Here is a 25,867-nt window from a genome sequence, read left to right on the forward strand (position 1 = left end):
ATATTTAGCGGGTGGAGAGGTCCAAATGAGACGCCCACCTGAGTGGTGTCTGGGCCAGTGGTACCTGGCCAGGCCCCAGGGAGGGAGGTGGAGGCTGGCAACACCCTCACGCCTCGCTCTCACATCTCATACACCCTCACATACACTCACACGGCATAAAGCGCTCTCTCTCCTCGTCTGGACTTGGGGAAAATGGTTAGGATTGACCTCAGATTGCCATCCGTGAAGGGGAATTTTGTGTGATGTTGATGTCCCTCTATTGACATGTCTCGCGTGAGCTTTTCGCAGTTAGTTTGTTCATGGGATTGGGTCCACATTTTGGTATTAAAGATAAATCTCGCTATTATTGGGAATTTAAAGCACGAGTGAGTGTTTTTTAGTGAACTTCCTTGAAGATGAAGACATGTCAAAGATTGTTGTCATGCAAGTGACTGTCAACACATGGTTCAGGTATAGATAGCTACAACACATATTTACAGTAATGTCTAAAGTGATGGGTCCTGACAGGTCCTAATGAAGAATTTAGTTGTAACTTTGGACCTGATCACTGTGTACAACCTCTCCACAACCCAAAACATAGAGGTGTGTCACCAAGTGAAAATGTCTGAAATGTTGTTAGGTCATTATTTGCAATCACTGTCAAGATTGTTAATGCAAATGTGATTCCAGGATAGTGAGAAGTCTATAAGAATATTAAATATAGTGGAGGCTCATTGGTTGTTACTATGATGCAATTTTGACAACTGAAGAAATGTTGTTGTTTCTTATGTTGCTAATATTGAGCTGCCTTAGAGTAATTGTTTTAGCTTCCTAGGTCTACAATCACTATATTTAGAACTAGATAGTTATAATATAATCAGATAGCATTCATTGTCTTACCAAACTTACCAAACTTGTCTTACCAAAACATTGTGCACAATGACAACTAAAAGTTTAGCAGTTTTCATAACCAAACTGTATCTATGTGTACGTGTGTATACAGGGAGATATAATGAAATTAAACAATAAGCAAATACAATAGGTGTTGATAACACAAATTTCTGATATATATTTCAATAGATATAGATTGTAATGACTGATGGTCTGCTGTGAGAGAAAATTTTTGCTTATAGAACACAGTATTTCTCTATTTTTATAAGTGTCTGCCTAAAGCATACATAGCAAGATGTAATACAATGATTTTTTTGTTTAATTAGGGTTAGGTTCAACATAGAATATTACTGGCTGCTAGTTTTACCATACCAGATAGTGTATGCTTAAATATGATGATTATGTAAAGATTTTAAGTGTTTCAGTGGTTCTCATTCTTTATGCACAGTAGGTTATGAAAATAGTTTAAAATATGTTAGGCAGTGTTATTTCCTTGTTCTGTACATAGTGTTATTTCCTTGTACTAGTGACTGGCACTGCTCTCAGATGTGTGTTAAATTCGGTAACAGTTTTCAGTGCCATATATTCATATTAAACCAAAAATTTGTGGGGAGAGGTAAAATTTGGATTAGATAAGGCAGTGCTGGTTTACTTGTAGCCTAGCCTATGGTGAACCTAATAGTCGACAATGCTGTCGCCATGTAGTGAGCCATACATCACACAAAAAGGTTTTTGGTTTGCGGTAGAGAACTGTTGTCATCGGCTAGTGCTGAAAATTCCACATAACCCTACATCTAATGAATTACAAATAACATTTTCATGTTGAAAGTGTGTACACATTGAATTATAATAATGGTAATTGATTTTCTATACACTAATGGACATTGCCTACTGTAGTGTATAGAGTATAGTATTAGTTTTGTATTGTTTAGATGTGTTACAATCTCTTGCTGTAGGCTTTGCTGTGCACTTTATACAGCCATTCTTCTAATGTACTGTAAATGTAAGCTGTTTTGTTGACAAAACATTGCCCCTTACTGGACCTTGACAGTCAACTAAATTTGATTTTCCTTCATGTCATTAATTTATATCTTAATTATTTTGTGGACTTCTGTAGCTCTTTCCTTAACCAACAAATTGTTAATATATTTTTAATTTAATTATAGTTCAGTATTTTAATTTTTTTTAGTTTTATAAATATACACATTGTTTAACTTTGATAGTTGATGTATGTTTTATTTTGTTATTTTTGTTATTTATTATACTGTACTTCGCAATGGTAACATGGTATGAAGTACTGTACTGTAGCTTGTAAATTTGTGTCTGGGGAGTTGGATATTTATATTTGAGTGAATAATTCTGAATTACATGTAAAGCGTACATGTATTTGTAAATGATTTAGTAGTCAATAGTAATTAGCTCAGATTGTCTTTTAAATTTAGTGCTGTATTGTAAAAATAATTCTTATTTATGAATGTTGAATAAACATTATCTTGGGTGATGTGCCTTAAGTGCTGAGATTTTCATTACTGTGAGGTGATATATATATATGCTCAAGTCTTGACTATATTGTATATTCAATAAGCCTTTAAATATCCAATCCTGATTTATAGTTTTGTAATAGAGTATGGTTTTGTTTACAATTTTTGGTGGATTTTTATTGTCATTATGGTGTCATAATTGTAGTCATTAGACTTTTAGTAAGAGCATAAGAATAAAGGAATTTACATAAGGTCTGTTGGCTTTTGTAAAACAGCTCCTATTTGCAGCTGATGACTCCCACTTAGGTTGTGTATTTAACAAACTATTCTTGAAGCTTTCTAGTGGACCTGAGTTTACGTCTACAATGTTACTGTACTTGATAATGTGTTCCATTAATCTGTAATTATATTTCCCAACTAGTGTATATTGTGACTTACTGTCTTCGTAAATGTGGCTGAAAATAATTGTACATGACTGTTCAAAATAGTCTTGTCCTAGTTTTAGTGCTGCACATTATTTCTAGAGTATGAAATGAGTTTGAAATAAAATATCATGTGGATGCTGCGTACCATAATTTTTGTTGTGGGAAATATTTCTTATACACGCTGCAATACTTGCCTTCATTTGCTGATCTACTGAAATTTAGACTTTAAATAACAAAAAGACAAGAATTGGCTTTGCTTTTTGAAAATAAGTAGGCCAGGGTACTAATATAATGTTATACTAGTCTGGGTAAAGTTGAGGCTAGATAGTATTTAGTTTTTAGTATGCAATGAAAAATTGGGTAGGCATATAGAACACAGACATTTTGCACATAGATTGTTTTATAATTGTCAAACTTTATATTTTGTTAGGTTATGATTTCTTGGGATGAATTAGGTTGGATTAGAATGTTTCAACTCGACTAAAAGTATACATGTACATACATACTCACACAGCTGAATGTGTTGAAAAAAGAATGTTATAAAACTAGCATTTTCTAAAATCTGAGGTTGTGCTCTGTTTTTTATAGATAATGTAAATTGTATGGCAGGTATATTTTTTTAAATTAATGACTTGGCAATTCATTTTTTTTAATTTAGAATACGGTGAGAATGATGGCAGGAAAAGTAATTTGTTTATATTTAGCACAACGGAAAATAGAATAAGTTTGTTGTTTAGCTTAATCCTTCTTCACGCATTGTTTGTTTATTGAAAAATATTTACAACATTGCAAAAATAATCTGGATAATGCCCTTGATATGTAATTTTTTGTTGTAAATATTTCATTCTTTCATAATGTCCCTTATCAGCCAGGCTTTTGTCAATTTTTTCTTATTGACAGACTTATGGTAATATAGCAATGTGTTGTTACCCTAATTTATATGGCAGATTACAGAGTTTAGGCCAAAGGTAGCTAGCTATGAGTTCATCTATATGTTGGACTGAGAGTTGTAATCACCAACAGCCTGGCTGCTCAGGTTATCAATCAGGAGACCTGGTCTATGAATGAAATGCATGTGGTGATCCCTTGAATTACAAGATAAATGAAATAAGTATTTTATTTTAATTCTAATGAGATGAAGTGGACTGCTTCACAAATGGATTCTGCATGAAATGTGTCAACAACAGTTTAGAACTGTAGGTTATATTAAACTATTGTTTGGGAGGTCATCATAGGTTAGGCTATGTTGAATATTGTGAACATGGTTTTCTAATAACCAATTGAATCTAAAATATAATGCTGTATTTTATAGGCTGCTGTTATATAGTCCTATTAATTTTATTGTTTTGTGTTTGCATTACAACTCTTTACCAGCAGAATATAATAATGTAGTGCAATTACAAGAGCTGATTTTCAACCAGATTTGCCTTTTGTATTAAATACAGGTAAAGTAGAACACTATACCAAGAGTGAACAATACAACTAAATGCTTGTATCTACTGTACATGGTTTAACGAGCCCACCTGTGTGCTTGGCAATAGGAAAAATTGGCTGTAGCTCCTCGGCATAAATTAGACCTGTTTTAATCGACAATGATCCCAGTGTGCTTGTTTATGAGAATTGTATTTATAGTCTCAATTGTAAGATTTGATATGGAGCCAATTTGCAATTGCCTCATATTTTATTGTGTGTGTGGGGCTTGCAAAGCTTAAAACTACTGAAAAGTTCCTCTAATCTTATTCACTTTTCACCTTATTCCTCTATTTTAACTTAATTTCAATAGTCTTTATCACTGCAGTGTAAGATTATGATGCAGGTCATTGGTAATTAAACTGGGCACTTCTAATAATTATGTAATATACATGTGACAAGTTTAAGCTTTTCAACTCTTGCAACCAGGCTACTCATTTCCCCACATGCACCTCATTTCCTCCCCCTCCCTGCAAGCATCTCTTCCCCCACACACACACACCTCCTCCTGCCCCCCCCCCACACGAACTTTCTTCTGCCCTCCCCATACAAACTTCCTTCTGCCTCCCACACAAACTTCCTTCTGCCTCCCACGCGAACCTCCTCCTGCCTCCCACGCGAACCTCCTCCTGCCTCCCACGCGAACCTCCTCCTGCCTCCCACGCGAACCTCCTCCTGCCTCCCACGCGAACCTCCTCCTGCCTCCCACGCGAACCTCCTCCTGCCTCCCACGCGAACCTCCTCCTGCCTCCCACGCGAACCTCCTCCTGCCTCCCACGCGAACCTCCTCCTGCCTCCCACGCGAACCTCCTCCTGCCTCCCACGAGAACCTCCTCCTGCCTCCCACGCGAACCTCCTCCTGCCTCCCACGCGAACCTCCTCCTGCCTCCCACGCGAACCTCCTCCTGCCTCCCACGCGAACCTCCTCCTGCCTCCCACGCGAACCTCCTCCTGCCTCCCACGCAAACCTCCTCCTGCCTCCCACGCGAACCTCCTCCTGCCTCCCACCCGAACCTCCTCCTGCCTCCCACGCGAACCTCCTCCTGCCTCCCACGCGAACCTCCTCCTGCCTCCCACGCGAACCTCCTCCTGCCTCCCACGCTGACCACCACCTGCCTCCCACGCGGACCTCCTCCTGCCTCCCACGCGGACCTCCTCCTGCCTCCCACGCGGACCTCCTCCTGCCTCCCACACGGACCTAATGCCCCCTCCCCACACACACACACACACACCAAATGGCCCCCCCTCACACGCACCTTCTGCCCCCCCCCTCACACGCACCTTCTGCCCCCCCCCCCTCACACGCACCTTCTGCCCCCCTCACACGCACCTTCTGCCCCCCCTCACACGCACCTTCTGCCCCCCCTCACACGCACCTTCTGCCCCCCCCTCACACGCACCTTCTGCCCCCCCCTCACACGCACCTTCTGCCCCCCTCACACGCACCTTCTGCCCCCCCCTCACACGCACCTTCTGCCCCCCCCCCTCACACGCACCTTCTGCCCCCCCTTCACACGCACCTTCTGCCCCCCCCCCCCCTCACACGCACCTTCTGCCCCCCCCCCTCACACGCACCTTCTGCCCCCCCCCCTCACACGCACCTTCTGCCCCCCCTCACACGCACCTTCTGCCCCCCCTCACACGCACCTTCTGCCCCCCCCCTCACACGCACCTTCTGCCCCCCCCCCTCACACGCACCTTCTCCCCCCCCCTCACACGCACCTTCTGCCCCCCCCCTCACACGCACCTTCTGCCCCCCCCTCACACGCACCTTCTGCCCCCCCCTCACACGCACCTTCTGCCCCCCCCTCACACGCACCTTCTGCCCCCCCTCACACGCACCTTCTGCCCCCCCCCTCACACGCACCTTCTGCCCCCCCCTCACACGCACCTTCTGCCCCCCCCTCACACGCACCTTCTGCCCCCCCCTCACACGCACCTTCTGCCCCCCCCCCCCTCACACGCACATTCTGCCCCCCCCCCCTCACACGCACCTTCTGCCCCCCCCCCCTCACACGCACCTTCTGCCCCCCCCCTCACACGCACCTTCTGCCCCCCCCCTCACACGCACCTTCTGCCCCCCCCTCACACGCACCTTCTGCCCCCCCCCCACACGCACCTTCTGCCCCCCCCCCCACACGCACCTTCTGCCCCCCCCCACACGCACCTTCTGCCCCCCCCCACACGCACCTTCTGCCCCCCCCCCACACGCACCTTCTGCCCCCCCCCCCCACACGCACCTTCTGCCCCCCCCCCACACGCACCTTCTGCCCCCCCCCACACGCACCTTCTGCCCCCCCACACGCACCTTCTGCCCCCCCCACACGCACCTTCTGCCCCCCCACACGCACCTTCTGCCCCCCCACACGCACCTTCTGCCCCCCCCCCCTCACACGCACCTTCTGCCCCCCCCCCTCACACGCACCTTCTGCCCCCCCCCCTCACACGCACCTTCTGCCCCCCCCTCACACGCACCTTCTGCCCTCCCCCTCACACGCACCTTCTGCCCCCCCCCCCTCACACGCACCTTCTGCCCCCCCCCTCACACGCACCTTCTGCCCCCCCCCTCACACGCACCTTCTGCCCCCCCCTCACACGCACCTTTGGCCCCCCCCCTCACACGCACCTTTGGCCCCCCCCCTCACACGCACCTTCTGCCCCCCCCCCTCACACGCACCTTCTGCCCCCCCCCTCACACGCACCTTCTGCCCCCCCCTCACACGCACCTTCTGCCCCCCCCCCTCACACGCACCTTCTGCCCCCCCCCCCTCACACGCACCTTCTGCCCCCCCTCACACGCACCTTCTGCCCCCCCTCACACGCACCTTCTGCCCCCCCTCACACGCACCTTCTGCCCCCCCCTCACACGCACCTTCTGCCCCCCCCTCACACGCACCTTCTGCCCCCCCTCACACGCACCTTCTGCCCCCCCCCCCTCACACGCACCTTCTGCCCCCCCCCCCTCACATGCACCTTCTGCCCCCCTCACACGCACCTTCTGCCCCCCCCACGCACCTTCTACCCCCCCCCACACGCACCTTCTGCCCCCCCCACACGCACCTTCTGCCCCCCCCCACACGCACCTTCTGCCCCCCCCACACGCACCTTCTGCCCCCCCACGCACCTTCTGCCCCCCCCCACACGCACCTCCTGCCCCCCCCACACGCACCTCCTGCCCCCCCCCCACACGCACCTCCTGCCCCCCCCACATGCACCTCCTGCCCCCCCCACATGCACCTCCTGCCCCCCCCCACATGCACCTCCTGGCCCCCCCCCACACGCACCTCCTGGCCCCCCCCCACACGCACCTCCTGGCCCCCCCCCACACGCACCTCCTGGCCCCCCCCACACGCACCTCCTGGCCCCCCCCCACACGCACCTCCTGCCCCCCCCCCACACGCACCTCCTGCCCCCCCCCACACGCACCTCCTGCCCCCCCCCCACACGCACCTCCTGCCCCCCCCCCACACGCACCTCCTGCCCCCCCCACACGCACCTCCTGCCCCCCCCACACGCACCTCCTGCCCCCCCCACACGCACCTCCTGCCCCCCCCCACACGCACCTCCTGCCCCCCCCCACGCACCTCCTGCCCCCCCCCCCCCCCCCCACGCACCTCCTGGCCCCCCCCCCCACGCACCTCCTGCCCCCCCCCCCACGCACCTCCTGCCCCCCCCCACACGCACCTCCTGCCCCCCCCCACACGCACCTCCTGCCCCCCCCACACACACCTCCTGCCCCCCCCCACACGCACCTCCTGCCCCTCCCCCACACGCACCTCCTGCCCCTCCCCCACACGCACCTCCTGCCCCTCCCCCACACGCACCTCCTGCCCCTCCCCCACACGCACCTCCTGCCCCTCCCCCACACGCACCTCCTGCCCCTCCCCTCCCTCATGCACTTCTCCTCCCCCTTCTGCACCTTTTCTTCTCCCCCTTCTGCACCTTTCCTTCTCCCCCTTCTGCACCTTTCCTTCTGCACCTTTCCTTCTCCCCCACCTGCACCTTTCCTTCTCCCCCTTCTGCACCTTTCCTTCTCCCCCTTCTGCACCTTTCCTTCTCCCCCTTCTGCACCTTTCCTTCTCCCCCTTCTGCACCTTTCCTTATCCCCCTTCTGCACCTTTCCTTCTTCCCCCTCATGCATATCTTTCCCTTGCATGCACTCTAGTCATAAGTAATCACATTCATATCCTGGCAGTTGAAGAAAGTTTTGTGGAGAGCTTACATTGCTAATGTGCCACTCTTGTCACTTATGTTACTGATCAAGGTTCCTTCTTCTAGTTGTAACTGCAAATATTTAATTTTCTAGAATCTCTTATATTATTCACATATGCATGCACTGGAAAAATCATAATATTTATATTTGAGTTATTTAAATGCACTGTAATGCAATCTGTGTGTTTTTTTTTTTTAAGTTCATGGATGTAATTAAATATTGAGATAAAATAATGAATTGAGAAAAGATTAAAGGGTTTTAGGGTGACAAAGCCACTCGGCTCTTTAATGAATACCTTACCTTACCGGGATCTTACCTGAAGAGGGTCTCGGGAGTTCTTTCACTTCCCAAGCCTGGCCTGAGGCCAGGCCCAACTTGTGATAACTTGGTTCAACAGGCTGTTGCTTGCAGCTGCCCGTAGGCCCACATATCCACTACAGCCTGTTGGTCTGGTACTTCTCGCAAGAATTTATCTGAATTGGTTCTTGCCTTTGTTCTGACAAAATTTCTAATGCTTGATGGGAGAGTATTGAACAGCTGTGGACCTCTGATATTTAGACAGTGTTCGCTGATTGTGCCAATGGCACCTTTACTACTCGCTGTTTCTATTCTATATTTCCTTATGCCATGTTTATTTTTCTGCAAGTTTTTTCTGTGATCTTGAAAATTAGAAAATTAATAATAATTTGGCAGCAATATTTTGTATTACTATATTTTATATTGAATTTATGTAGATTTTTCTATTCGGTCACTCCATATTAAATTGTTACAGCTCCTGACTCGACCATCTTGGATTTACATGAAATTTGGTAGGATATTCATGTAGTAACATACATATATAAAATTTAGCCCTCAATAATTATATTCATATAGGAGGATTGCCTGTGTGATAAAAATGTAAAGATTTTTGTTTACAAGCTCCAAAAAAAAAAAAAAACTGCTTCTAATTGAGGTGGAACTTTTATGTTGGGCTTGTTTCGAAACTAAGGAAACATTGTTTTCTTAAAAAATAGTCTTACATTTAATATTTAACTTTTTAATTTCAAGATCACATGATGTGATTACCTTGAGATGATTTCGGGGCTTGGTGTCCCTGCGGCTCGGTCCTCGACCAGGCCTCCTTGTTGCTGGACTGGTCAACCAGGCTATTGGATGCGGCTGCTTGCAGCCTGACGTACGAGTCAGTACGGTTGATCAGGTATCCTTTGGAGGTGCTTATTAAGTTCTCTCTTGAACACTGTGGGGGGGGGGTCAGTCAGTTATGGCCCTTATGTGTAGTGGAAGCGTGTTGAACAGTCTCAGGCCTCTGCCTCACGAAGTCCCCATGATGTAGTGGTTAAAACACTCGCCTGGCATTTCGCGAGCGCTTCTAATTGCTTTAAACTGAGGGGGAACCTTTATGTTGGGCTTGTTTTGAAACTAAGTAAACATTGTTTTCATTAAAAATAGTCTTACATTGAAATTGAAATTGAAATTGACTTACATTTTGTCTTACACCTTGATCATTAGACTGTGGTCAAGCAGGCTTTGTCCTGGGTTCATATCCTGGCTGGGGTGGATTTACTGGGTGCAAATCCTTAACTGTAGCCTCTGTTTAACCCAACAGTCAAATGGGTACTTGGTTGTTAAACGATTTGTTGGGTCGTATTCCGGGGAACGTAAGATTAAGGACTTTCCCGAAGCGCTATACGTGCTAGTGGCTGTACAAGACTATAAGAACTCTTGTACAGTATGTATAAATAAATAAATAAATGTTGATAGAGTTATCTCACCTTTGACCTTGAATATATAAACAAGTCTACAGTATCTTCAATTTTTTTGGGGAAAAATGTTATACAGATACTGTAATTGCTTTCTCTCTTTGATACATACATGTTTCATTTTGGGATAGCTTTGGGAACAAGAGTAAAAACAAAATTGTAGCAAAAGTTTATAGTGGTTAAACACGTCTTACACCAAGCATGCATCAGGCAAGTCCAAACTTATTTGATATAGTGTGTGTGTGTGTACTTATCAGCAGGGTTGCCAATTTAGCTTTGTGAGAGCTAACTTTAGTTTTTTGTTTGTTTGTTTGTGTGTACAGTACATTTAACTGCAGTTCTTTCACATTTAGCTCTTAATTTATGTTCAAATTCTCTGTGCAGTTATTGAAACTGACATAAAAACTGAAACATGGATGGTGATTTTGTGTTCACGAACTTCCATGGTGTGAACAAGTGGTGCAAGGGACTGGTATAGTACGGCATACCTGGACAGATACATCTGTAAGTAGTGATAACTTGATAAAGTGTGTGGGGTAATGGATAAGAAGTTCTGTACATACAGAAACGGTACTGCAACTTATTTGATATTAAAAGGCACAGTAGCAGTAGAAAACAATTAATTAAGGAAGGTTCTACCTTGGATGAATAACTTCTACATATAAATAGTGAACAAATGATATGTGACAACTGTAAGGAAAAAATAAAAAGGTATTCTGTTAGTAAGGAAGTGCCAAGTGCATCACTTGATAAAGAAAGAACATGCCAAAAAGTTGTCACCCTTCCTTAAATACTGTACTGAAAATTGCATTATAGGATATACAGTATGTTGTATTATTCATCTGTTATATAATCCAGTGTCAGTTTAGGGAGTCAGTCATGTCTTTATCACAGTAAAAAATTGAGCCCAGTGCTAGATTATGCATAATATGATAATCCTTAACTTTTATACTAAAATTGATCAGTTGGTTGAATGACTGTGTAGGCAGCTGTTTGGGTGCATAGGTAGGTGTGGGTGGGTGCATTCTCAAATAATGCACTGCATTTTGTACACTATGGTCCCAGTGGACAAAATATGGGGTACAGTACTATGAAAAGTAGCAGTTCACAAATATCCATGTTTTCTATGCATAGGTTGGTTAGGTTAGGTGGAGTGGTTTGGGTTTGCTAAATTTAGTAACCCATATTTTGTCCCTTATGGCAACTCAAGAGGATACTGGGGTGTATGTGCATGTGTATGGGGAATGCTGGTGTAGGCAGCTTATCCATTCATTAAGTCTACCATCAACTTATTCATTCATTAAACTTGCCATCTACTTATCCATTCATTACACCTGCCATCTGCTTATCTGGGGGGGTTAATCCAACCTGCCATCTGCTTATCCATTCATCCAGCCTGCCTGGGATATAGACGTATCTGGTAGCTTTCTCAAAACTATGATGTTGAAAACACCATGTGAAACTTTGTGAAAGAGAAAACATGCACTCTCTTGAACATTATATTGTAGAATGTCCCATATTGACTGACTTTCACCACCCTGGGTTGAGATATGCTGAACTCTGTAAATACTATCTGAATACTGGAGCACTTGATGATATCCAATACTTGATTTGTACCCAATGTTGACTGTAGTGCATCAGTTAAACAATGTATGTAATGTAACTAACCTGAGCTTAAATGCATCTTAATCACCTTCACTGGTTAAGAGCTTAATAACACACTAGTTTCTATAGAAGCTATCTTACCCTGTCAAGTAAAAAAAAAAGTGACATGTGTACAGTACTCACCTAGTACTTGCTTTTGGGGGTTGAGCTTTAGCTCCTTGGTCCCACCATTCAACCATTCCATCTGTTAACTACTCTGACACTGAAAAAGTTCTTTCTAATGTCCCTGTGGCTCATTTAGTTACTCAGTTTCCACCTATGTCCCGTTGTTCACGTACCCTGTGTTAAACAATTTATCTTTATCTACCCTGACAATTCCTCTTAGAATTTTGTAGGTAGTGATCAGGTCTCCCCTTATGTTATCATGTCTGTGTGTCTAATTACCTAAGTGTAGTCACAGGATTAGAGCTACGCTCGTGGTGTCCTGTCTTTCCAGCACTCTGTCATATAACGCTTTGAAATTACTGACGGTTTTGGCCTCCCACTTTCTCACTGAACTTGTTCCAACCGTCTACCACTCTGTTTACGAAAGTGAATTTCATACATTTCTTTGGCAGCTTTGTTTAGTTTAATTAAATCTATGACCTTTTGTTCTTGAAGTTCTGGGTCTCTGGAATTCTTTCCTATCACTTTTATTGATTCCTTTTACTATTTTGTACGTAGTGATCATATTGCCTCTCTTTCTTCGATCGTCTAGTTTTGGCATATTTAACCGCTGCACTGCGCACCTGTTTTTGGCAAAAATGTCATAGTGCAATTATTAAGGACATATTTTTGTTGTTTTTATAAATGGTTAGGTAAAGTTAATGTCAAAATGTTTCTAAACTCAATTCTTTTCATTTCAAAACAAAGAGTGATGGAAACATTAAAAAACATTAAAATAGAGCCTAAATAAAAAAAAAAAACGTACAACTCATGACATTTGTTGTTTGGCGTAGTGCAGTGGTTAATGCCTCTAACCTCTCCTCGTAACTCTTGTCCTTCAGTTCTGGGAGCCACTTAGTAGCATGTCTTTGAACCTTTTCCAGTTTGTTCATGTGCTAATTAAGATATGGGCACCATACAACCGCCGCATATTCCAGCTTTGTTCTAACAAAAGTCGTGAACAATTTATTTCGCCTTCCATGTATTTAAAAGCAGTTCTGAAGTTAGAAAGTGTAGCATAAGCTCCTTGCACACTGTTCTTTATGTGGTCCTTGGGTGATAATTTTCTTTCGAGAACCACCCCTAGCTCTCTTTCTTTATCAGAATTCTTTAAAGATGTCTCACATAATTTACAGGTTGTGTGGGGTCTTATGTTCTCCTATTCCACATTCCATAACATGGCAGTTATTCACATTAAATTCCATTTGCCGAGTGGTGCTCCATGTACAGTACTTATTTTGTCCAGGTTTTCTTGAAGGGCATGGCAATCATCTAAGTTTCTTATATTCCCTATTATCTTATCATCAGCAAACATGTTCATATAATTCTGTATTCCACTTGGTAGATCGTTTATGTAGACAATGAACATTACCGGAGCAAAAACTGAACCCTTTGGTACTCCGCTTGTGACATTTCTCCAGTCCAATACATTGCCTCTGATTTACTGCCCTCATTTTTCTATCAGAATTTTTTTTTATCCTTGTTAGAAGCTTACCTGTCACCCCTCCAATATGTTCCAGTTTCTAGAACAACCTCTTATGTGGAACTCTGTCAAAAGCCTTTTTTAGGTCCAGATAGATGCAGTCAACCCAACTACTGTATGTCTTTCCTGTAAAATCTCTCTAGCTTTATCATAGGAACTGAGTAAATTCGTTACACAGAATCTTCCAGATCAAAAACCATACTGTCTAATATTACATACAGTATATCGTTTGTCTCCAGGTGTTCTACCCATCTAATGTGATAAGAGGAATTGGATTTTGTCTAACTATATGTTAATTAAAGGCAAACTAATTTTGTTTAATTTGCAAGAAAAATTATATTTTAACTTTACAATTAACTTGTTATTTATTAATATGTTCTTTTAATGTGTCTGAAAAAGGGGGGGGGGGTACATTTACTAAAAACAGAAATACAAATAATCTGCCTAGACTAAGCTACAGAGTGCTTGTGTTTTTGTAGAGGCATATTGAACACTCATAGTTTGATGTAGGCCAGGCACTACACCCAAGGTGGCCACTGGGGTTACTTGTATAATCATGTCAAAGTTACCTCTCAAGGACAGTTAGGTACTTTTCATTAAAGCAGTTCTGTCCATTCTACTGTGCCTTGATGTATCTATAATTTCTTTGGTATTTCTGGTATACATGCTGCACTCTATTTTCTTATCTAAGAAGATCAAAGTGTGTGTGTAGCTTTTAATTAAGTTTGAGTATGTTGTAATTTCATGTACAGTAGCTATGGCTTAAAGTATGGACTGTATTTTGGGAGTCGTCAATTACATTTATGGCTCTTCTCTTTCTGGATATTTTTTGTGTATTATACTGTCATATTCAGTACTGTTCCATACTTTATATACCTCTCATCAATCTAGGCATATTTTCTAGCTAGTGTGTGTGTGTGTGGGGGGGGGGGCATTTTAAAGTTTATTAAGGCATTTCCACACTTCTTTTGACCGTAATGGGCTCTTATTTTTCTTTTTACTTCATACCTTTTGGGTTTTCAGTTCATACAGTGTGATGGATAGTTTTACATTTATCGATAAATGTCTTTGCAAGTCTGGGATGGTTTTTATTGGTACTGTGTAATGTCAGTAATGTCAATAGATATACTAATTGTTATAATATTCAAACTCCAGTGAATTTAGGTTGACCCCTTAATAAATGGGTTTAGGGATGGAGCCCTATGTGGAACTCATTTGTAAAATCATCCTTTAGCATGTTATTAAGTACAGCAATCCCAGTAGGGATACTGTGAGGGTTTAACTGGTTTACCATACAGTATTTTTGTTTTTTTAATTTTGCTATAATTTGCAATGTCTGTTGAATGAATTCTCATATTGTGTTGTAGGTAAAATGTGGTGCAAGGAAGGTCCTTTCTTTATTGGACCTTGCTGTCTCCTTTTGGCAGATATGAGAAGTTAATCAAGAATGGAGGGAGCTGCTTAGCTAACTTGTGGTGGTTTTGGAGATCAATGTTAGGAGTATAGTTATCTCCCCTAACCCTTGGCCCATAATCTGACTGTGCTTTCTGGTTAATTGTGTGCTTAGTTATGCAGCTGGTAATCCTTGTTCCCAGTTTGTACCTGGATGAGGTTCTGGGAGTAGTTCTACTCTGTAGCTGCACCAAAATGTTTACATGTTCAAATTCAAATTACAAAATTGTTCGACTTTCGTTAGCCCAAAGCTAGAATATGCAGCGGTTGTATGGTGCCCATATCTTAAATTAATAATAATTAAGAAGCACATAAACAAACTGGAACAGGTGCAAAGACATGCAACTAAATGGCTTCCAGAACTGAGGGACAAGAGGTACGTGAGAAAGTTAGAGGCATTAAATATACCAAAACTAGAAGATAATAGAAGAACAAAAGGCGATATGATTACTGTACTACGTACAAAATAGTAATGGAAAGCGATAAAATTGATAGGGAAGAATTCCTGAGACCAGGAACTTAAAGAACAAGAGGTCATAGATTTAAAGTAACTAAACAAAGCTACCAAAGATATATTGGTACAGTATAAGAAAATTCACTTTCGTAAACAATGGTAGACAGTTGGAACAAGTTAGGTGAGAAGGTGGTAGAGGCCAAAACCGTCAGTAGTCTCAAAGCATTATATGACAAGAGTGCTGGGAAGAGGGCATATCACGAACGTAGCTCTCATCCTGTAACTGCACTTACGTAATTACGTGTGCCTTGATTCCAGGAGATCTTCCCAGTAGTGTCAATTGCTAATGATACTCTAGGAAGTTTTGAAGTTTAGTAGTAAGAGCTTGTTACATATTTGTTGATATGTATATTTCAAGAACAGTTAGCCTGTGGATTACTTACGTATCTTAAAAACCATATCATCACCACTGTAACAGATGCAATAGCAATAAAGTTGCTAATTCTTCATGCTGTAATTTCAGTGGATGCAAAGGATGTGAACCTCTTATCAGTACATGTCCCTCAGAAACTGACTTAAAAAATTGCTTCAAATTTGTTATGAGGTTAATTTTAGTGTTTTATGCTTTATGCTTGCTTATCAAGCAGGTAAATGATTACAACTACCACAAACACCTCTACAACATGTCTACTACCAAACACCATTGTGAATCAGCACTACAGCCACACTTACCCACTACCACAACACTTCCATTACCATAGTGCAACCACTAAAACCTATGCTCTCCTATCTAAATACAACCATTATCACAATACTGTACTAGAGTTACTACCACCCCCATTAGAACCACTTCAACCATTGCTGCAAATGACAAATCTACCACAATCATCAACCACTCGCCAATTAATGCAACTATGTAATGCATCCACAACTATGACTCCTCACTAATAAAATCAACAATATCTTAACTAAAACTACCACTTCATATTTCATATTTCAGTCACCACTACTGCAGATGTCAGATATTATTATTAGAAAAAGTTGCTGGTCTCCAAGCAGTTGCCATCTTTATTTATCAGTTGTTTACAGAAAACTATCATTTCCTATTTTGTTTGGTAAAATCAACACCAAAAGATCACCATATTTGTTCAGAACACAAATACATAAATTAATATAATAGATATCCACAAATAAAAAAATTTGCAAAAATCTTATTTTACCAATATTTTTTCAGCATAAATATGCATGTGTGTTGTGAGATTCATAGGAAAGATAATACTGTATTTTGATATTAAAATATAGATGTTTAAAGTGAATAATTTTGTTTTTTTTCCTTTCAGGCAGATGTAGGTTCCCTCAAGTTTAGGCTGACTGACCAGTAGTCACCTAAGAAGGATAATACAGTACTAGGTGTAAAATGTTGTCTTCGGAGATCAATATGGGACATGGTATATCGTCAGTCTCCAGATGGGGAAAAAATACCATGATTTGTTACATGTAAAGATCACATCTTAACCCCTCACTGGTTTTTAAGATATGACACTGAACATGGGGCTATTGGATGCTGGTTTGTGTGTTGTCGGAACTCTGTTCCCAACTTGGTCAAAAGCTGGTCTGTGGACATGTCTGAGACCAACCACTGAACACCCCTATGATTGTTGGTCTATTATTGGCCTGATTGTCTCTACATCTCTGTTTACTAATTATGTTATTTTTATTGGAACCTGGTTCCTTAAATCAAAGTACTTCTTGATGAACACTAAGCCTAAATGCACAAAAGAGGATAACAAATATTTTGGTCTTACATTACTGCATATTCTTAATTCAGATGCCAATCAGGAATTAGGTTGTGAGTTGACGGGGGAAGTCAAGTGTAGATAGATTGGCCAGTTAGGATTGTGTATATATAATTACTTTACTGTAGTTACTTACTTACCATAATCTTTGTCATGTTACACTGAAACTGCTACTAGTTTTTGCATCCACATCATCTTGCTTAAATTGTTCTGGCTTTCCACATTCGATTTGTAAAAGAGAACTTTCAACAATGTTACAGCATCTTTGTTTTTTAAGCTTGAGTCTACGACCTCTTGTTCAAACATTGCAGATTTTAAAAATTCCTCCTTGTCAACTTTGTAGATTTCTATCGCAAATGATTACATCACCTTGTTTCCTTCTATCTACAAGCTTTGGCATGTTTAATGCCTCAAGTATTTCCTTATAGCTCTTGTTTTTTAGGTCTAGAAGCCATTTGGTAGTACATGTATGGCTTTGCAACGTTCTATTTTGTTGTGATGTATTTTAGGTATAGAAAATCATACAAGCACTGCATACTCTATTCCGTTCACTTGGACTGTATGGGTCTTGAACCTGCGGAACCCACACGCGTGAGGCCGTAGCACTTATCAACTAGGCTATGAGCAGTCTTAAAATACTCCAATTTTGTTCTCATGAATGTTGTGAATAATTTCTTTAGTAATTACTAATTTATTCATTTAAAAGCTTTTGAAATTTGCAAATGTAACAGGTTCCTCTTGCAATGCCTTTGATGTGGTTCTCTGGTAACAGTTTACTATCCAGAACCACCCCTAGATATCTTTCTTTGTTAAGGTTCTTTAATATATTTTATTTGGTATATTAATATATTTAAAACAGGCCACAGGCAGTTTGTAGGTTGCCTGCAACTTTTTTTCATTCTATTCCACATTTCATTACACAGCATTTGCCCATACACTATTTGCCTTTCCTTCGAGAGGCATTTGCGGACATTTTTTGACTCGGTTAATGTGCCGACGAGCTGTGTTATCCTGTGCATTAGTTGGCTTGGTCTCTTTCCATTTTATCCATCACCCCATTTTCTCCTCTTCTGTTTCCTGAGGTGGCTGTTTCCTCTGTTATGTTGGCTGCAGCTGTTGCTCTTTAGCCTCTCAGTGGTCTACATTTGCAGCAAGGTTCTGTCCCTGCTGATTTGGGGTAGCTTTCTAGGGTTTGGGCTTAGCCTGTTGTTGGCTTCCTGAGGTTTCAAATTCTCAGGCTGTAGCACTTTCTTTTGCATTTGCTCATTCTGTTCGGCACCGTTTTCATGTATCGTGGAAGAGGGTCTTCTGCTTGTGGGTTCACATGCCTGACTTCTTGTGGTTCACCCCTTTGGTGTTACTGGGGGATGTCAGGCCTGTTTTACCAGCTCATGTACCTACAATGCATGAACCTTGAGGTTGATGTCTTGGGGCTTGCAATGGAGGGAAAGGAAAGGCCAAGAGGGTCAGCAGTGCACCCCACAACTACTGTCAGTCATTGCAGAATGGTTGGGCTCTTGGGTGGTCAAAGTAATTCCTGCTGTGGGTTTTCCATCAATTTCAGGTCCCCATATGGGACGCAATGAATCAGTAGTACATTCTTGACCTCTAGGGTTTGAATCACTTCGTTCCTTGCCCAGCCTACTTCGTTCCTCGCCTAGCCTACTTCGTTCTTCGCCTAGCCTACTTCGTTCCTTGTCCAGCCTTTCACATGACCACCTTTAGACAAGTTTGCCAAACCCTACATATGAATGTGTGGATGGCACATTCACCTGTAGGTATGCTTCAGGTGAATGTGCTTATTGGCATGCTTCTCTTTCCTCAGATTCAGGAACTGGTTAGGGCTCATGGTGGGCCATCACATTTACCAATTTTGGGTCACAAGTTTGGCTTGAATCTGGTTCCTGCCACCAAGGACCCACCAGAATGAGGCATTTCATTACATTCAATGTTAGTTTCTGGGAGGAAGCCCTGTCGACTTCCCAGAGCTATCCAGGCTGATGTGTAACTATTAGCTTTCTGGCATCAGTCAAATTGCATGGAGTTCTTGCCTACCGGGGACCACGAGTCAGAGCCTGGTCTGGGTTCGAGGCAGAGAGAGGCACGAGGAGCAATGACCTATAGAAACCCCCGTGTGGTTGGGAGCATTCTGTGTTTGCCATTGACTGGGTCTGGCACCCAGAAAGATAGGTGCCCCAAAACAAGCACCTATTCTGGTGAAAATATTGCTAACGAAAGCCGACCAAGTGGACAAAACTCTCCAATGAAAATTAGGAAACGACCATGAAGTCATTACGTTGCGCGCCACTGTCTGCACACCCCACCCCTTCCCGGGAGGGGGAACGGGGAGCCCCAGACCCTCGGGCCGGCGATCCAACGGACAGTTCATAGCTGATGTGATACTGGGTGGTCGGGTGCCTCTGGCTCCAGTTTGTGTTTTCAGTTCCTGTGCCTTGTGATATGGTCTGACTCTACAGGTGGTGTGTGAGCCAGGAGTAATATTCTATGGTACTCAGGCTGCATGCGCCTAGGGTTTCCTTCCCCAGGTGCCCTGTAAGGCCCTTGAGGCATGGGGCCGCCTTCCACAAATCACCTTGGGATCTGCCTTCGCTGTGTCTTTTACTGATCGGTACTTGGCCGCCCTTGGAGTCTGCTGGGATCTTGTTGCCCTTGTTTGCCTCTGAGTAGGAGGTAGTTTTTGTCACTGGTGGGGGCGCAGGGTACTGCATAGCTAGTTTTCACCTATTATAGCGGCTGGCTCTGTTCTGTCTGAGTAAGGTGTGCTCTTGTGAGGTTTTTCTTTTGGTTTTGTTTCCCTACCTGGTTGGGGGGTCTGCCTTTGGTTGGTTGCCCTTGTTTATACTTGGGGGGGGGGGGGGGATTTAGATCTGTGTGTTCTTGGTGGTACCCCCTGCTTGGCCCCCGTGAGTGGACACATTCCGGGAGTTCTGCTTTAGAAGTTTGCTCGGTAGTTTTGGGTGCCTGTCAGCAGTACCCTGTTTCGGCTTCCCTTAGTGTGATACCAAAGCTAAGCACCCTGTGAAACCCCACGGGGGGCTCCATGGTCTGATGGATGCGACCCTCGAGTCCCCTCTTGCTTCGTGCGCGGTCGATAGCTGTTCTGTCCTCCTTGTCTCAGGGTGACAATGTCTGGTTGTGCCTCCTCCATACTGCCTGTCGGATCCATGCTTCTTTTGACCCAGAGTCGTGCGACGTTTGTTCCTTGTACGTCCTTCAGTTCACCCAAGCTACTGAACATGATATGAGGGTGCAGGCAGCAGAGGCGTTGCATGCGCGGTTTAGGTTACTGCAATACGATAAGTTTGTTGCTTTCCCCGGATGCCCTGAGACTGCCCAGTTTAGGTTATAGGGACCCGGACTTGGGGGTGGGAGTCGCTATGACTTTGGTTCCATCCGCCCCTCCTTGTCCTTTCCCTTCGGTGGTTCACTTGGTCGTCCCCTCCCCCTTGCTGCCAGGTCAGGTCAGGCAGGGTCTGGTTGGTGTTGACAATTGGCCGGTCTCGGGGGAGTCCCCTTCTGGGGTGGCAGTGGAGGCATTTGAACCTAGTCCTCCAGCTGGAGTTTCTGGGTCTGACCAGTGGGCCCCTTTCGTTCCTGCTTTTTTGACTGCTCTTGCCTTTTCTTTAGAGGCAGGAGGTTTGGAGAATGGCTTGGCCCCAGGTCCTCAGGGTGAGGGTTCCCAGAGCAGGGGAGGGGTTGACTTGGGGGTCTTGGCCCCTGTTGGACCCCGCCTGGGTTTTTGCACCCCTTGGAGGGGGCTTGGTGTTATGATGAGGGGTTCTCTTTCGCTCGCTCCTCGTATGAATTGGATTTGGCGTCTACCCCTCCCCGGGTTCGGTTCCGTGAATCCGTGGGTTCTTCGGTCCCATCCTTCTGGAGGTTTTCGGCTTCCCGCGTCCTGTACATGTGATGTAGGAAGTTCTTGCGGCTTATCTCCTGCACAACCTAGATTATGTTTTTGTGATGTATCCACGTTCCTTCTTGTATGGCTCTTCGTGTCCGTACTGGGTTTGTTATACAGTCAAGAGTCGTCATGGTTAGCAGACTGCCCGCTCTTCTTGGAGGCTTGGCACACGTTTTGTTGGTCCCGTGCGCTTGAGTGGAGGGAGGCTCAGACGGCATTGCAGGTTTTCCTTGGAGGCAAATTTGAGCATCTCGATGCATGTTTGTTCGCCTGCACACTTCCGCTGGATGCTGATGTGATGCAGCTTCATGTGCAGGTTTCTTTCCTTTGGGCTGCCTTGGTCGCGAAGGATTTATGTACACGTGGCCTGCTGGCTTTGGCACTGCGTTTCTTCTCCCTCCTCGAGCTGTCTTTGGATTGGCTTGAATTGGATGTGGAGGAGCTTGGGGCCACCTCTGGGTCTAGTTGTCTTGGCTCTTAGGTTGTCTTCGCCTTTTTGTCCGCTGCTGTTTGCAGAGTCTGTGATTGTGTGGTATCTGCAGGTGGCTTCGGCTAGTTGCCGACCTATGTCCGACTTGTTAGTTCTTTGGGGGGGCTCGTGGGGGCCCTTTCCGGAAGGGAAAGGGCTCGATGTTCCCATCGTGTTAGGCCAGTGGTGCCAGATTCGGGGCAGGCGCAGCTCTTGGTTTCGTCTTTTTCTGGTCGGCACGGGGATCGCTCGGTGTGCTGCTTAGGTTCTCGTAAGGTGCATCAACCCTTTCACAGTTCATCCCGTTGACCGGACATTAGGGGGAGGCTTGCTCTGTTCACTCGTGCCTGGTCCCTGATTTGTGGGTCTTTCGGGTAGTTTCGCGTGGCATGCGGTGGCATTGGGTGGCTCCTCCTCCTTCGGGGGGGAGGGGTGGGTGTTCGGGGCTGGCAGGGTAGGTTGAAACGACCTCGTGTCTCAGGTGGGTTTCCCGCCTGTTTCCGGTCCCGAAACAGGACTGCGTGGACCTCAGGTTCATTCTGGACTTGTCCCGACTGAACCCCGTGGGTTAATTGCCCATCTTCTGTTGGAGCCGGGCGCTTGGATGATGTCCCTGGACCTCAAGGACACATATTGGTACGACCCAATTCATCTGAGGTTCAGGGACTGGCTGGGTTTTGTTGTGGAGCATCAAGGTTACCGCTTTCGTTGCCTTCCATTCGGCTTAATTCTGGCTCCTCATGTTTTCACACACCTTACTCTGGCGTGATGACCCACCTGCATCTGTTAGGTGTTCGGGTTCTGGCCTACCTCGACGACTGGCTGGTTTGGGCTCCCAGCCAATCCGCGTGTCTGTTCGCCAGGAATTTGGTTCTTTCTCAGCTCGCCGGGTTCGGGCTCCTGGTGAACTGGCGGAAGTCCCATCTGGTTCCCTCTCGGGTTCCGTCTTGTGTGGGACCCTCACACGGCTTCCTTGTCTCTTCCTCCGGCGGCTCTGCTTCACCTGCATTCCCGCCTTTGTCTGTTCCTGAGAGGCTCCCGGGTCACGCGGCGGTTGCTCGAAAGTTTGTGTGGGAGCCTGAACTTTGCCATGATGGTCTACCCGCCGGGTTGAGTGTGGCTTCGTCGGCTGTTGTATTCCTTCTTCTGCATCCCTTCCGGCTCGCTTGCGACCCCTGGGTTCGGCTTCAGGAGGCTTTGTGTTGGTTGCTGCTTCGCCAGCTTCCTCTTCGTTTTTTTCGGGATAGAGTGCCTTGGTGCCTAGGTGAGCCCTTGCTCGATGTGTTCACAGACTGGTGTCTCTGAGCTGGGGCTTTGTGACCAGTGCTCACCAGGCCGGCCAGGGATGGTAGGGGTCTGTCCTTCCGTTGAGCTCACAGCATGGTGTGGGAGTTCGCAGCTGTGTGGATGTCGTTACGAAGGGTTTGGGTCACTAGCGAATCAATGATCCCGCTCCATTCGAACTGTTTCTCGGTGGTTCATTGCCTGAACTGAGTGGGTTCCATGCGGTCCATGGCTCTTTGGGGTTGGTCGCTTCGGGTGACTATTCTGCTGAGTTCACGGGGTTTGGCTCTCCCGGTGGTTGACATTCGGGGGCTGTCCAATGTCCTGGCGGATGGCCTGTTCCGGTTTATTCCCCTGTCTCCGGAATGGACGGTCAACGCCAACCCATTCAGTTGGCTCTGCCAGACATTTGGGGCCTCTTGAAGTGGATCTCTTTGCGTCAGCGTAGTAGTGGCGTCTCCTGGTTTACGTAGCGCCCTTTTCCAACTGCGGGCCCAGTATGAGGTTGGTTCGTTCTTCTCCTCAAGTCTTCGTGTCTGGAGTTTATAATTCGAGTCGATCATCATTTGTATGGGGGTGCAGGTGGCTTTGTTGTTGATCTACCACCTGCATGCTTCGTCTCGGCGGCAGTATGAAGTTTCCTAGTGGTCCTTCCGGTTTTTCCTATCACTGCGAAGGTGTACTTTGGTCTTTGATAGGATTGTTTAGTCCTTCCTTCCTTTCGTGGTTGTTCCAGGACCGTCATATGCCGAATATTGTCGCCTCGTATCGTGCGGCGCTGGCAGAGTCGCTCCAGCTTTCATTCGGTGTTGATGTTACTTCGGCCCCATTCTGCAAGCTGTCTTGTGCATTGTTTCACCTCCGGCCTGCTCGTGCGCCTTCTGAGTTGTCCTGGTCTTTGGACCAGGTGCTCTCTTTTCTCCTCTGTTGTGGCCCCTTTGGTTTAGGATGTTTTTCTTAAAGCTCTTCCTGTTGGCATTGGCCTCTGGGGGTTGGGTCGTGGAGCTTCATGCACTCATTCTGGCACATGGGTTTCTGCTCCTTCGGTCCTGGTGGTATATCTTGAGTTGAGTAGGTTTGTTTGGTTGCAGCCGTCTCCTTCTTTTCAGGCGAAGAATGAGACTGCTGCTTTCCGGAGGGGTCCTTGGGTTGTTGATGCTTAGTTGGTCAGGCCGGGGGTGCATCATGTGTTGTGTCCAGTTGCAGCTCTCCGCCGTTATTTGCGCGCCACAGCTTCGGTGGCTGGGTATATGATTTGGGTTGACCCGGTTTCCCTCCTTCCCCGTTCTCTAGCTTGGGTCTCTCAGGTCGTCCGCGGGATTTTAAGTCTAGCCAACCTGCGGTCTATTCCCATGCCCACGATGTTCGTAAGTTTGCTGCTTTGGTGGCCGTCTTTGGCAACATGTCTTGGGTTGACATTCGGGCACAGGGTTTTTGGAGGTCGGAAAGTGTCCTGACCGCTTGCTACCTTGTCAATGTCCCTGGACCTGGTAGGGCTTGCATTGCATTGGGTCAGCGGTTGCAGCCAGTTGTCTCAACTTGCATTGAGGAGTGAGGACTGACCACCTCCCGGGTAAGTCCCTGTGGTTTTCCTTGTCTTTGGGTGGTTTGCTTCGGGGAGCCTGACGGGGCTCCCCCCCCAGAAAACCAGCGTTGAATGTAATGAAACACCATTTTCTGGATGAGATCTATAGGCTCCCTTGCATCCCTCCCTCCCTTCCTCTCTCCCTCCTTCCCGGTCGGCCGTGTTTTTGCATGTTTTTGACATCCAGCCTAAGAACTGCCATGCAAGGATCTGGGGATCCCCCTTTTCCCTCCCGGGGAGGGGGTGGTTGCGCAGACAACAGCGCGGCAACGTGATGACGTCATGCTCATTTGCTAATTTTCATTGGGGAGTTCTGTCCACCCGTTTTGCTTTCAGTAGCAATATTTTCACCAGAATAGGGGTTTGTTTTCGGGGTGCTTATCTTTCTGGGTCCCACCTTGAGGTTACCTTGAGGTGCTTCTGTGGCTAAGCGTCCCCGCAGCCCGGTTGTCGACCAGGTCATCTGGTCAGCTGGACTGGTCAACCAGGCTGTTGGACTCGGCTGCTCACAGCCTGACTGTACGAATCACAGCCTGGTTGATTAGGTAACCTTATGGAGGTGCTTATGCAGTTCTCTCTTGAACACTGTGAGAGGTCGACCAGGTATGCCCCTTATGTGTATTGGAAGCGTGTTGAACAGTCTCGGGCCCCTGATGTTGATAGAATTGTCTCTGAGTACCTGTTGCACCTTTTCTTTTCAACGGGGGGTATTCAGCACATCCTGCCATGCCTCCTAGTCTCAGGTGATGTTATTTCTGTGTGCAGGTTTGGGACCAGCCCCTCTAATATTTTCCACGTATAAATTATGTATCTCTCCCGCCTGTGCTCAAGAGAATAGAGATTTAGGTTCTTTAGTCGGTCCCGAATTATCAAAGACTCGATGCCAGACTAAGTCGATGGCAGACATAGAATGCTTCCAACCACACGGGGGTTTCAATAGGCCATTGCTCCTTGTGCCTCTCTGAGGGGGCCAGGTTCTGGCTCATGGTCCTCAGTAGGCAAGAACTCCTGTGCACTTTGATGCTAGAAAGCTAATTGCTATGTATCAGCCTGGATAGCTCCAGGGAACCTCCGGGTCTCACCCAGAAAATGGCGTTTCATTACATTCAGCGCTGTTTTTTCAGTTAGTATGGGAGGTTTCACAGTTTGACCTGATTTCTTGGAGGCTCAGGTTTCTGTTGATTCTTCAGATGTGCCCCTTTTTCTGCAGGTGTCTGGGAAGCCCCTATGTGGCTCCCTGAATCCAGTTTGACTTACTGGGGACCAGAGCTATCTCTCCTCACGAAGCCACAAGAACCTGAGGGTTGTTAAGATCATCCACACTGGGAACAGCAGCTAAAAAGTCTATGAAGCAAAACAGACAACTGCAAGGTTCATAGAAAACAAAACAC

The 25,867-nt window shown here is 45.7% G+C and overlaps 1 protein-coding gene across 7 annotated transcripts in view; it reads left to right on the plus strand.

Annotated features, from left to right (window-relative positions):
• nej (nejire) overlaps nt 1–25,867 on the plus strand; it is a 131,838-nt gene that overhangs the window by 615 nt on the left and 105,356 nt on the right. The gene's annotated exons all lie outside the window — the stretch shown is intronic.

The sequence above is a fragment of the Procambarus clarkii genome, chromosome 69, assembly GCF_040958095.1.
Source record: "Procambarus clarkii isolate CNS0578487 chromosome 69, FALCON_Pclarkii_2.0, whole genome shotgun sequence".
In the NCBI taxonomy this organism is placed as follows: Eukaryota; Metazoa; Arthropoda; class Malacostraca; order Decapoda; family Cambaridae; genus Procambarus; species Procambarus clarkii.